The following is a 10784-nucleotide window of genomic DNA, read 5'->3' as shown; positions in this document are numbered from 1 at the left end:
GTTCATAAAACTCTTGCCTAGTTGATAGGTATAAAGAATTAGTGGCAATCGTAATTACAAATCCTTTGTGCTTTAGTTGTGTGGTTTATTGACTATCTTTCAACTTTGTAGAGTCAATTTTAAAGCTTTGCAAACTAGAAAAAGGAATGTTGCTTGGGTAGCTTTGTGCATAGTGTCATGATTTCTATTCACAGAGATAAAGAGGTGAACTCAAGCTTTGCTACTTTACAAAATACTTAATCTCTTCTCTACATTTTTTTTCACATAAGACTCAAGAACATGTGAAACTACTTAATCTCTTCTCTACTTAATCTTTATAGCTTCATAGAATCTCTTCTCTACTTTTTTTCTCACATACGACTCAGGAACAATTAAAAGTTTTAATGAAGAAAGTTAAAAACACCCAATTACTCAAATAAGCATAACTAAAGCTCCGGGTGTCAAAATCTTTTTGAACTAGATGAAGAGCAAAAAGGATCTCTACATGAAAACCAAAAGGATAAAGAAGATGGCTCGAGGGTGGGGTTTGTGCCTTGATAAAATTAAGTGTTTGTCACTCTATTTTCTAAGGATAAAGCACCATAGGACTTTACCATGTTGTTAGAAAAAGAGTGGAGCACACAACCAAGATGACTAGATGTACACTAGTTAAAGGCTGCCTTTAGAGGTCTACTAGGAAAGAAAGTAACCAAGTTATTAACAATGAACTAGATGACATGGTCAAACCAGAGTGGTTGGGCTTTACAATCCATTCTTTCCTCATTGCATCTACATGTAATATATGGTTTGCCCACGTTAAAAATGTCATTGATAGATTTGGGGGTTCTCCTCTCTACTTCATTAATCTTGCTCTTGCATTTGCTGAAGACTCCCACTGGGGATGGGCATCTACCTAATGCAAACATAGCCACGGGGAAGAAGTTGACCAATGCATGGCTATATACAATTGGGATATCAAAATTTTGAGCTTCTTGTCTTGCTTCTGATTTAATACTCTTGGTGGACTGTATCAGATCAGTGAGAAATATCCAGGTGTCAATGTGGAATGGGGCCAAGAGATTCATATCATGCAGGTCCCATACTTTGTTATCGTGTGCCATAAGTTCTGCTTCCAGCACTCTGGGTAGGAAGAATGGATTTGTATAAGTAGGGTAGGAACTTTTTCTAGTGTTTGTCACAGGGGTCACCATCAAATCTGAAAAGATCTTCTCTTGGTCTCCATATTATAGAAGCTATGCTGTGGAGGAGATTGTAGATTTTGTGGGGGGATGAAGCACTTTAGGCTAATGTTCTATGTGGAAACTGGGTTAACCAGGGGGACTAGATTGAAATTGAGAAAGAGGTTCCTCATGGTATTTGGGGATGACTCCACAAAGTCCAGGAGCGCTTTGTTATCTTCATGGATGATCTAGTCCAATGATACTTGGAGTTGCTTGATGAGAGGTATTGCCTCTTCTACTTTCCTTTTTGATGAGGACTAAGACTTTGCACCAATCATTGAAAGATAATTGCATTATCAATAGCTTTCCTGAATCTGGGTGATCTTTTAATTCTTACAGGTCCAAAACAATAATGGTCTCATGGACCCTTTGATGGAACATGGTCATGATAGCTTGGCATGCTTGAGAAGGGGTTGGTAGTGGATCCTCGTAACCAACCTTGGCGAGGTCTGTGAACCAAGTAGGTGCCTGGGGGAGAGATAAACAAACCCATCAAGTTAGGATCTTTGTAATCCCGACGAGCTTGTCACGATGTGTGTTGCCTATTAGAACAGTAAAATTTATTTCTCCCTTAATACAACCTTTCGGATCCTAATTACAAAATTATCCTTTCATTCCATGTACCTTCAGTCTCATGCATTTACTGTAACTTATGCTGCAACATACATATTTATATATATATACCTACATATGTACAAAGAAATTCTCAATTCTGAGCTCATCATATTATATTAACATTGCCGCAGCCAAGCTGCATATCAAATGAATACTGAAAATATAAATACTATTTCCTTTATAAAGTTTTCAAACAAAATTACTAGTTTGATTAACTCAAGATATACTCAAGGGAATCTGATATTCATGTCCTACTTGTGCACTGTATGCATTACAATAAATAGTCCACCCTTTTCTCAGGTACAACTAGTAAGGAGCCTCCCAAAGACTTTCCAAAAGGTGTCAAAAGGTAGAATAAGTAACCGGCTATATGTATTAACCATTCTTGCACTGAGGAATACCACATAGTGAACCAATCCTACTGGTAAGTGTGTCATTATCCTCCCTTCTTTTCAACCAAAAAGCTGAGATAGGTAGATGAACTCACCTGTGTCAATCAAGGTAAAACAAAAGTTAGAGCTGTTGTTTCACACTTGTAACTGCAGGCTTCAATGCCCAACCACGGTTGTTATCCATGTCCATCTCAATAATTCAGTAGCAAGAGAAGGGGAAGATTGACATGATGTACAAATTAATCTTGCAAGTTTACGATGTACAAATTAATCCTGCAAGTTTACTCCCTCTTTGAGGTGCTTAAAATTATTTTAGCATCCAAAAGTATCTCCTTCCAGTTCTTATAATGCTATAAATAGTGTACACAACAAGATCGTGCTAATGGTCTCCAAATGCAAGAGAAAAAAGAAAATTGAAAAGGTATACCAATTCCTCTTGCAAGCTTCCTTGAGGTACTCAAACCTAACTGGGCCCTTAATGGTAGCTCCCAATTCTTTTTATGCTACAATGAATGAGACAAAAATGCTAAAAGCCTTCAAATGCTATGTATGCCATAGAATTTGCAGATCCAAACTAGCTTCTATGTCAATAATATTAAAAATGTTAAGAATGTTTACACAATGCCCATCAACTTCAGGAAGTCAAGGGAAGTTGCTAAACAGTACTAAGATCCAACCATCACTGTTTTATCTCCTCAAGAAACAAAGTGCAAGAGCAGTCAACCAATGGCCATAAGCAACATGGAGAAGTATGATAGTTCAAAGGACTCCCACATAATAAGAGAGGTCCTGAAGGACATGTTGCAGTTCTCATCAAATATTTCCCGTTATGGAACCTCGAGGTCCAACGTATTACTATTCATCATTCTTTTTCAATTCATGGACTCGATGCTGATGTAAAAGATGGGCCATCCCTTATAGTTTAGCAGACTAGGAAGGAGAGCATTTTAGCATTGGGTCATTATCCACTTTTTTATATCATGAAGGTCTCCTTGCAATTCACAAGCACCCGGCTTCTAAGCCATCATTTAAAGAGAAGGGGACATAGTAAATTGCTAAATTATGATTGTGTGGAACAAAGGTGGAATGTTGTATGGTAGAGAACGGGCTCAAAGCCATCTGTAACAACGTCTAAGGCTTCCTCATGTCCAGCTAAACACTCGGCCTCGGTTGCCCAAAGCCATTATAGCTATCCATGACCACATTCTCATGGTGAGAGGTCGCTACTATGACTCTAGTGTTCTATATAAAATTCATTCATACAAGCATCAACATATACACAGAGATCATACATTGTTATGAAGTCCTAATCCAACCGATGGTGATGACCCACAAATTTTTTAAACACAAGCCATCCAAAAACTACTCCGCAACCTCCTAAACAAGCTTCTAAACGTGCTCATGCGTTCGTGGCACGAGTCCTTCTAAAGCTCAGAGGTCCTTATTAACCTAGTTCAGCTTGCAATCGTAGCTTGTTAAGCTGCACGGGGGAATTCCAAAGTGCTGAAAAGATGGAGAAAGAGACGTTGAGTAGAGTATATTGCGTGAACCTTTTTAGCAAAGGGAGGGCATAGAGGAGTAGAAGCTCGAAGGGGAGAGCATCAGCATGAAGGGGCAACGAGCAAACCGAGACGTGATGGCTAAGTTACAAGGATGTAGAACCTCCCAACTCATCATCTCATCGTTGTGCATACAACTTTCAACCTCATCTATAGCTATCTTACCTGTGTCAAGATCTCACGTCCCTGTGCATTTTCAGACTCCAGCCATGCCCTTCCCTTCTCAAGGATGTGGGAGGCCGTTGCTTGAGCTTTATCATGAAGTTTTACATGCGAGAGGCAGCTACATGAAGGCCTCTATTGCGATAAAGGGCTCACAGTAGCGATGGCGTCGGTATACAGCTTAGAAAGCTTGGGTCAGTGAGTATGCTACTGAGGGTGTAGAGGGAGGGCGAGCAAATGGCAAACACGATGCATTACTTGCAAACATGACCTAGTGAGCCCATGCTCAACCCTACTTTGGATTCCTCACTCTGTAATTTGAGTCTACATGCCTCAAAGAGTGGGAAGTGAACATTAGGGGCGTGTTTAATGCCCCTTTAGCTCCACGCTTTAGGGTCGGGGCTCAAGGTCCTATGTACCTGAGTCGTGCCACTGCTCCTGGTGTGTCATGTAGTACCTCGAGGTGGGGGGGTGTGTTCATTATCACTCTCCCTCCAATCCCTTGCTGTAGAGTTCTAGACCCTACGCTAGGCATAGCTGGGGCATTTATTTTCTTCCCTTATTGTATCTTCAGGAATATGGGTAAAGCCATGCCATGGCTCCTTGTTCATGGGTCTATATGACCCTTGATTTTTTTTCCTCTCTAGGCCCTCTTTCATTTTTCACATGCGAGTCAGTCTTTTAATCATGACCCCATATTTTCTCAGTAGTCTGTTTTTCTTTATTGTAAACCTTCCCAATGTGGATTAACCTAGGGGGGTTTCTCCCTTACTTTGCATTTTCCTTTAGCTCCGGAGCAAGGGGGAGCAAATTTGTATGTGTGTGTGTGTGTGTGTGTGTGTGTGTGTGTGTGTGTGTGTTTATATGAATATAATATTTTGGCTCCCCTAAGGGGAACAAATTGTCCAACTTGAAGCTGAAAGGCATAAGATTGACTACGCTCATAGTACATTAGTGTTTTCATCATGTGACTATTTCAACCACAGTAATTCATCCACTACACTACTCTTACTTGTTGTTTATCAATCAAAGCTTCCAATCCATTGCATTAGGTCAATAGCTCTTACATCACCAATATTACTCACCTTTTGCTACAAATCGACATATGCAAACTTCTTATTTGTTACCAGGTTAGGCTTGTCTTTATTGTTAGACCAACTGAAATTTGAACCTATTTTTTTAATCATATAAGTCCTATATTCTCATATATGTGTCCAATTTGTTGCTTAAATGAAACTAAAGATCTATAAAAAATATGATTCATTTTGATGATCAATATAACATATATTTTGATGTAGTTAGCAACCTACATATGGTCAATTCATTCATGAACAAAGAAGAAGAAGATATAATGGCATGTGGTAACACAAAATATACCTCCTCATAATACAAAAACTGTCAATGAGATATCCCTAAGGAAAGCCTCCAGAAGGTAAGTACCAAGGTGGGAGCATACTTGTTGGAACATGAGACAAGTACAGTGGTAGTAGCTATTGACACTTTGCTATAGTGGATAGTAGCTAAACTTGTTCTTTCAGCTTATCAACTTGTAGTCTACACCCATTCTCACATACAGTTGCCCCTTCTCCACCTCTCCCCAAAATCTGCTGCATCCACTAATTAGTGTCCTTCATGCTATTCTCAATTTGAGAAATCCTTGCAATGAAAGTTCCAGGGTATTCTCCCATGTCCTGTGCTATTACTACACCACCATATGAATGGATTTCTCCCCATAAGGAGGCCATATATCATGTGTTCATGGCACATGCATCCTTATTATGCTCACACATGTCTTGAATGGACTTTAAAAGATTGTATTGCCATAAATATGACATGCTCCTACTTGCATGCTCAGTTGCATGGGTTGAAGCTCTCCTACTTCTAAGTCGTTTCATTATAACAACAATACGACATTCATGGCTAACTTGATTTGTCACACGAAGGCTATGTGGCTCATGAAAAGATGACAACACAACGTCAGAAATTGTAGAGGCCTCCACCCTTATAGCTTGCTTCGTTGCATGAAGGCTTTATTGCCTACAGAAACTTGATCCCCCAAGATTTGGAACACCGATAGAAGCCATTTCTACAGCTGCATCCAAAACAAAATACAAAAACCTTTTCAGGTATGTATTGACTCAATTGTATCATTGGATCACACAGATTCCCTGGAACTAACATGAGCAAAAATCAATTGACATGATTGTCAAATCAAAAGTGAGCATACCAACATTTTTGGGAGCTAGATATCAAAAGATTCTAGCCAATCTCCTCTCCGCAAAGAATTTGGAATCAAATTGGATGGCTTGAGATCTTTGTGAATGAGATCTTGCCAAGCCAACCCTTGCAAATATTTTCCAATTCAAAGGCGGTAAGTTGCTTAGAGTGACCAAGGATATGATGGTAGAAGGTAGAAATCATGGGGCATATTAAAAGGAAATATCCACATGCAATGCACATGGCTCTAGCATCTAATTCAAAAAACAAATCCCCCTATCCTCATCTTGTCATGCATTAGATCCCCTACCCACCCCATGGCATTTGTTACCTTTAGGTGCAAGCTTTACCAACCCTAAATCTAAGACCTTAGTCCTATGATCATCACTAAGCAATATGTTTGATGGCTTTAGATCCTTGTCAATGAAGCTAAGCCAACCTATTAAAACATTCAATCAGTGTAACCCCACCTATCATCCAATCGCCTCACCTCTCGAGGTTAGTTCTCATGGCTATAGTGCACATGGCATCAAACATACTTGACCCTTTACTCTCATTGAGAAGCAAGGTTAACTTCTCAAAAAGGAGTTAGATTAGATCACTTAGGGCAGAGGGTGGTACTTGTCTCTAGACATAAGATGCTCCTAGGAAAGATACAATTAACTTTGGTGATTACTTATCCAACCATATCATGGACTTGTCTCTAATTAATACACTAACTTATTTCTCTTATGGCCACCATTATATTTTTCCACTCCCCCCCCCCCTCTCTCTCTCTCTCTCTCTCTCTCAGTGTAGCCCCACCTATCATCCAATCACCTCACATCTTGAGGTTAGTTCTCATGGATATACTCCACATGACATGAAACATGCTTGATCCTTTACTCTCGTTGAGAAGCAAGGCTAACTTCTCAAAAAGGAGGTTAGATCAGATCACTTAGGGCAGAGGGTGCTAGCTTGTGTCTAGACATACTGCCAGCTCATCAAGATGCTCCTAAGAAAGATACGATTAACTTTGGTGATTACTTGTCCAAACACATCATGGACTTGTCTCTAACTAATACAATAGCTTATATCACTTCTGGCCACCATAATATTTTTATGTCATCTCTCCCTCTCTCTCTTTCTCTTTCGGTGTAGCCCCACATATCATCCAATCGCCTCATGTCTCAAGGTTACTTCTCATGACTACAGTCCACATGACATGAAACATACTTGATCCTTTACTCTCATTAAGAAGCAAGGCTAACTTTAAAAAAAGGAGGCTAGATTAGATCACTAAGGGAGAAGACGCTTGCATGTCTCTAGACATACTGCTAGCTCATCATGATGCTCCTAGGAAAGATACGATTAACTTTGTTGATTACTTGTCCAAACACATCACGGACTTGTCTCTAACTAATACACTAACTCCGGCCACCATTATATTTTTCCATCCCCTATCCCTCTCTCTCTCTCTCTCTGTCTCTCTCTCTGTCTGTGTGTGTGTGTGTGTGTGTGTGTGTGTGTGTGTGTGTGTGTGTGTGTGTGTGTGTGTGTGTGTGTGTGTGTGTGTGTGTGTGTGTGTGTGTGTGTGTGTGTGTGTGTGTAGCCCCAATCACCTCACATCTGAAGGTTAGTTCTCATGGCTGTAGCTCACATGATATGAAACATACTTGATCCTTTACTCTCATTGACAAGCAAGTCTTACTTCTCAAAAAGGAGGCTAGATTAGATCACTTAGGGCAGAGGGCGCTGGCTTGTCTCTAAACATAGTGCCAGCTCATCACGATGCTCCTAGGAAAGATACGATTAACTTTGGATGATTTTGAAAATGTAGCTTAAATGATTCAAATGTAGCTTCAACATATCAATAGATAAATCCATCGCTACTCTCTCTCTCTCTCTCTCTCTCTCTCTCTCTCTCTCTCTCTCTCTCTTCTTAAACGATGCAAATGTAGCTTCAACATATAAATCCATCTCTACTCTCTCTCTCTCTCTCTCTCTCTCTCTCTCTCTCTCTCCCCCCCTCCCAAGGATCCAAGCAGCAATGAATTATAAGATCGGAATGGTTTCGATGATTTTAAAAATGTAGCTTGTATGAAACGATGCAAACACACACACACGCATGCACACACACACGCATGCATACACAATGTGCCCTAAGGAAGCAAAGAATTCCAAATAGAAAGCAAGGGCAATTGGTAAAAAAATAATCACCTACCTCGGTAAACAAAAGTTGTGGAAAGAAGCTAGTGCTGGTCCAATAACAAAAACAAAAGCACCTGCAAGAAAAAAAACCCCCCCAAAAAAAAGTAAAGCTAAGTGAACTTTAGATGTCTCTCTCTCTCTCTCTCTCTCTCTCTCTCTCTCTCTCTCTCTCTCTCTCTCTCTCACCTCCATTATCTTTATAAAAAAATGGTTCTTAGTTTAGTTTTCCCCTCCCAAGAATCTAACTGTCCACAAATTATAAGATCAGAATGGTTTCAATGATTTTGTAAATGTAGCTTGTTTTTAGATAATAGACTAACTTATTTCACTTTCGGCCACCATTATCCCTCTCCCTCTCCCTCTCTCTCTCTCTCTCTCTCTCTCTCTCTCTCTCTCTCTCTCTCTCTCTCTCTCTCTCTCTCTCTCCTCCATTATCTTAGTTGAGTTTTCACCTCCCAATAATCTAAGCATCCACGAATTATAAGATCGCAATGTAGCTTGTCTTAAATGATGCAAACACACACACGTGCACACACACACACACACAAAACAATGTAGCTCCTAGGAAAGATACAATTAACTTTGATCATTACTTGTCCAACCACATCATGGCCTTCAATAATCTAATCATCCACAAACTACAAGATCAGAATGGTTTGGATGACTTTGAAAATGTAGCTTGTCCTAAACGATGCAAAAGTAGCTTCAACATATCGATAGATAAATCCATCGCTACTCTCTCTCTCTCTCTCTCTCTCTCTCTCTCTCTCTCTAAAAAAATGGTTCTTACTTCAGTTTTCCCCTCCCAAGAATCTAAGCATCCACGAATTATAAGATCAGAATGGTTTCGATGATTTTGAAAATGTAGCTTGTCTTCAACGATGCAAACACACACACACACACACACACACACACACAGAGTGCCCTAAGGAAGCAAAGAATTCCAAATAGAAAGTAAGGACAATTGGCAAAAAAATAATCACTTACTTGGGTAAACAAAAGTTGTGGAGAGAAGCTAGTGCTGGTCGAACAACAAAATCAACCACTTGCAAGTAAAACAACCCAAAAAAAGACATGGCTCTCACTCACTCTCTCTCTCTCTCTCTCTACATCTCTTTTTCTATGTTGCAAATAATACTGCACTAAATTCTTGCTCCAAGGGAAAAACCTCCGACAGGTCAACTCAATTGGGCCACACAATGCCAAAGAATAATCTGAGGCTCACAATTGAGGCAACTAATTTTGAATGTCCTTATTTAGTCAGTTGCAATGGAAGTCTGCATAAATGGTTTGACAAACATATGTGGGAACCTAAACACAGAGCCACCCTTCTATGTAAGTAAATATATAATCTAAACATAGACTAACTTATTTCATTTCTGGCCACCACCATTATATTTCTCTCTCTCTCTCTCTCTCTCTCTCTCTCTCCTCCATTATCTTTTTTAAAAAATGGTTCTTAGTTTAGTTTTACCCTCTCAAGAATCTAAGCATCCACGAATTATAAGATCTAAATGGTCTCAAAGATTTTGAAAATATAGCTTGTCTCTAACTAATAGATTAACTTATTTCACTTATTTCTCTCTCTCTCTCTCTCTCTCTCTCTCCCCTTCATTATCTTTTTTTGAAAATGGTTCTTAGTTCAATTTTCCCTCCCAATAATCTAAGCATCACGAATTATAATATTAGATTGGTTTCAATAATTTGAAACATGTAGCTTATCTTAACTGATGCAAATGTAGCTTCATAAGATAGATAGAAAATCTATTGCTTCTCTCTCTCTCTCTCTCTCTCTCTCTCTCTCTCTCTCTCTCTCTCTCTCTCTCTCTCTCTCTCTCTGTGTCTGTCTCGCCTCCATTACCTTTTTTTTTAAATGGTTCTTAGTTCAGTTCTTCCCTCTCAATAATCTAATCATCCATGAATTATAAGATCAGAATGGCTTGGATGATTTTGACAATGTAGCTTGTCTTAAATGATGCAAATGTAGCTTCAGCATATCAATAGCTAAATCCATTGCTACTCTCTCTCTCTCTCTCTCTCTCTCTCTCTCCTCCATTACCTTTTTTACAAAATGGTTCTTGCTTTAGTTTTCCCCTCTCAAGAATCTAAGTGTCCATAGAATAAGACAACAATATTGAAGGGTTCTTAGTTCAGTTTCCCCCTCCCAAGAATCTAAGTGTCCACGATTTATAAGATCGGAATGGTTTTAATGATTTTGAAAATGTAGCTTGTCTTAAACAATACACACATACACACACACACATGTGCCCTAAGAAAGCAAAGAATTCCAAATAGAAAGCAAGGGCAATTCGTAAAAAAACAATCACCTACCTAGGTAAACAAAAGTTGTGCAGAGAAGCTAGTGCTGGTCCAACAACAAAATCAAGCACCTGCAAGAAAAACAACCCAAAAAAAGAGTAAAGCTAAGT

This window comes from Dipteris shenzhenensis, chromosome 12 (genome assembly GCF_047967505.1).
Source record: "Dipteris shenzhenensis isolate YYH24624 ecotype China chromosome 12, Dip_SZ_1.0, whole genome shotgun sequence".
Lineage (NCBI taxonomy): Eukaryota > Viridiplantae > Streptophyta > Polypodiopsida > Gleicheniales > Dipteridaceae > Dipteris > Dipteris shenzhenensis.
This window is presented reverse-complemented; position numbering follows the sequence as displayed.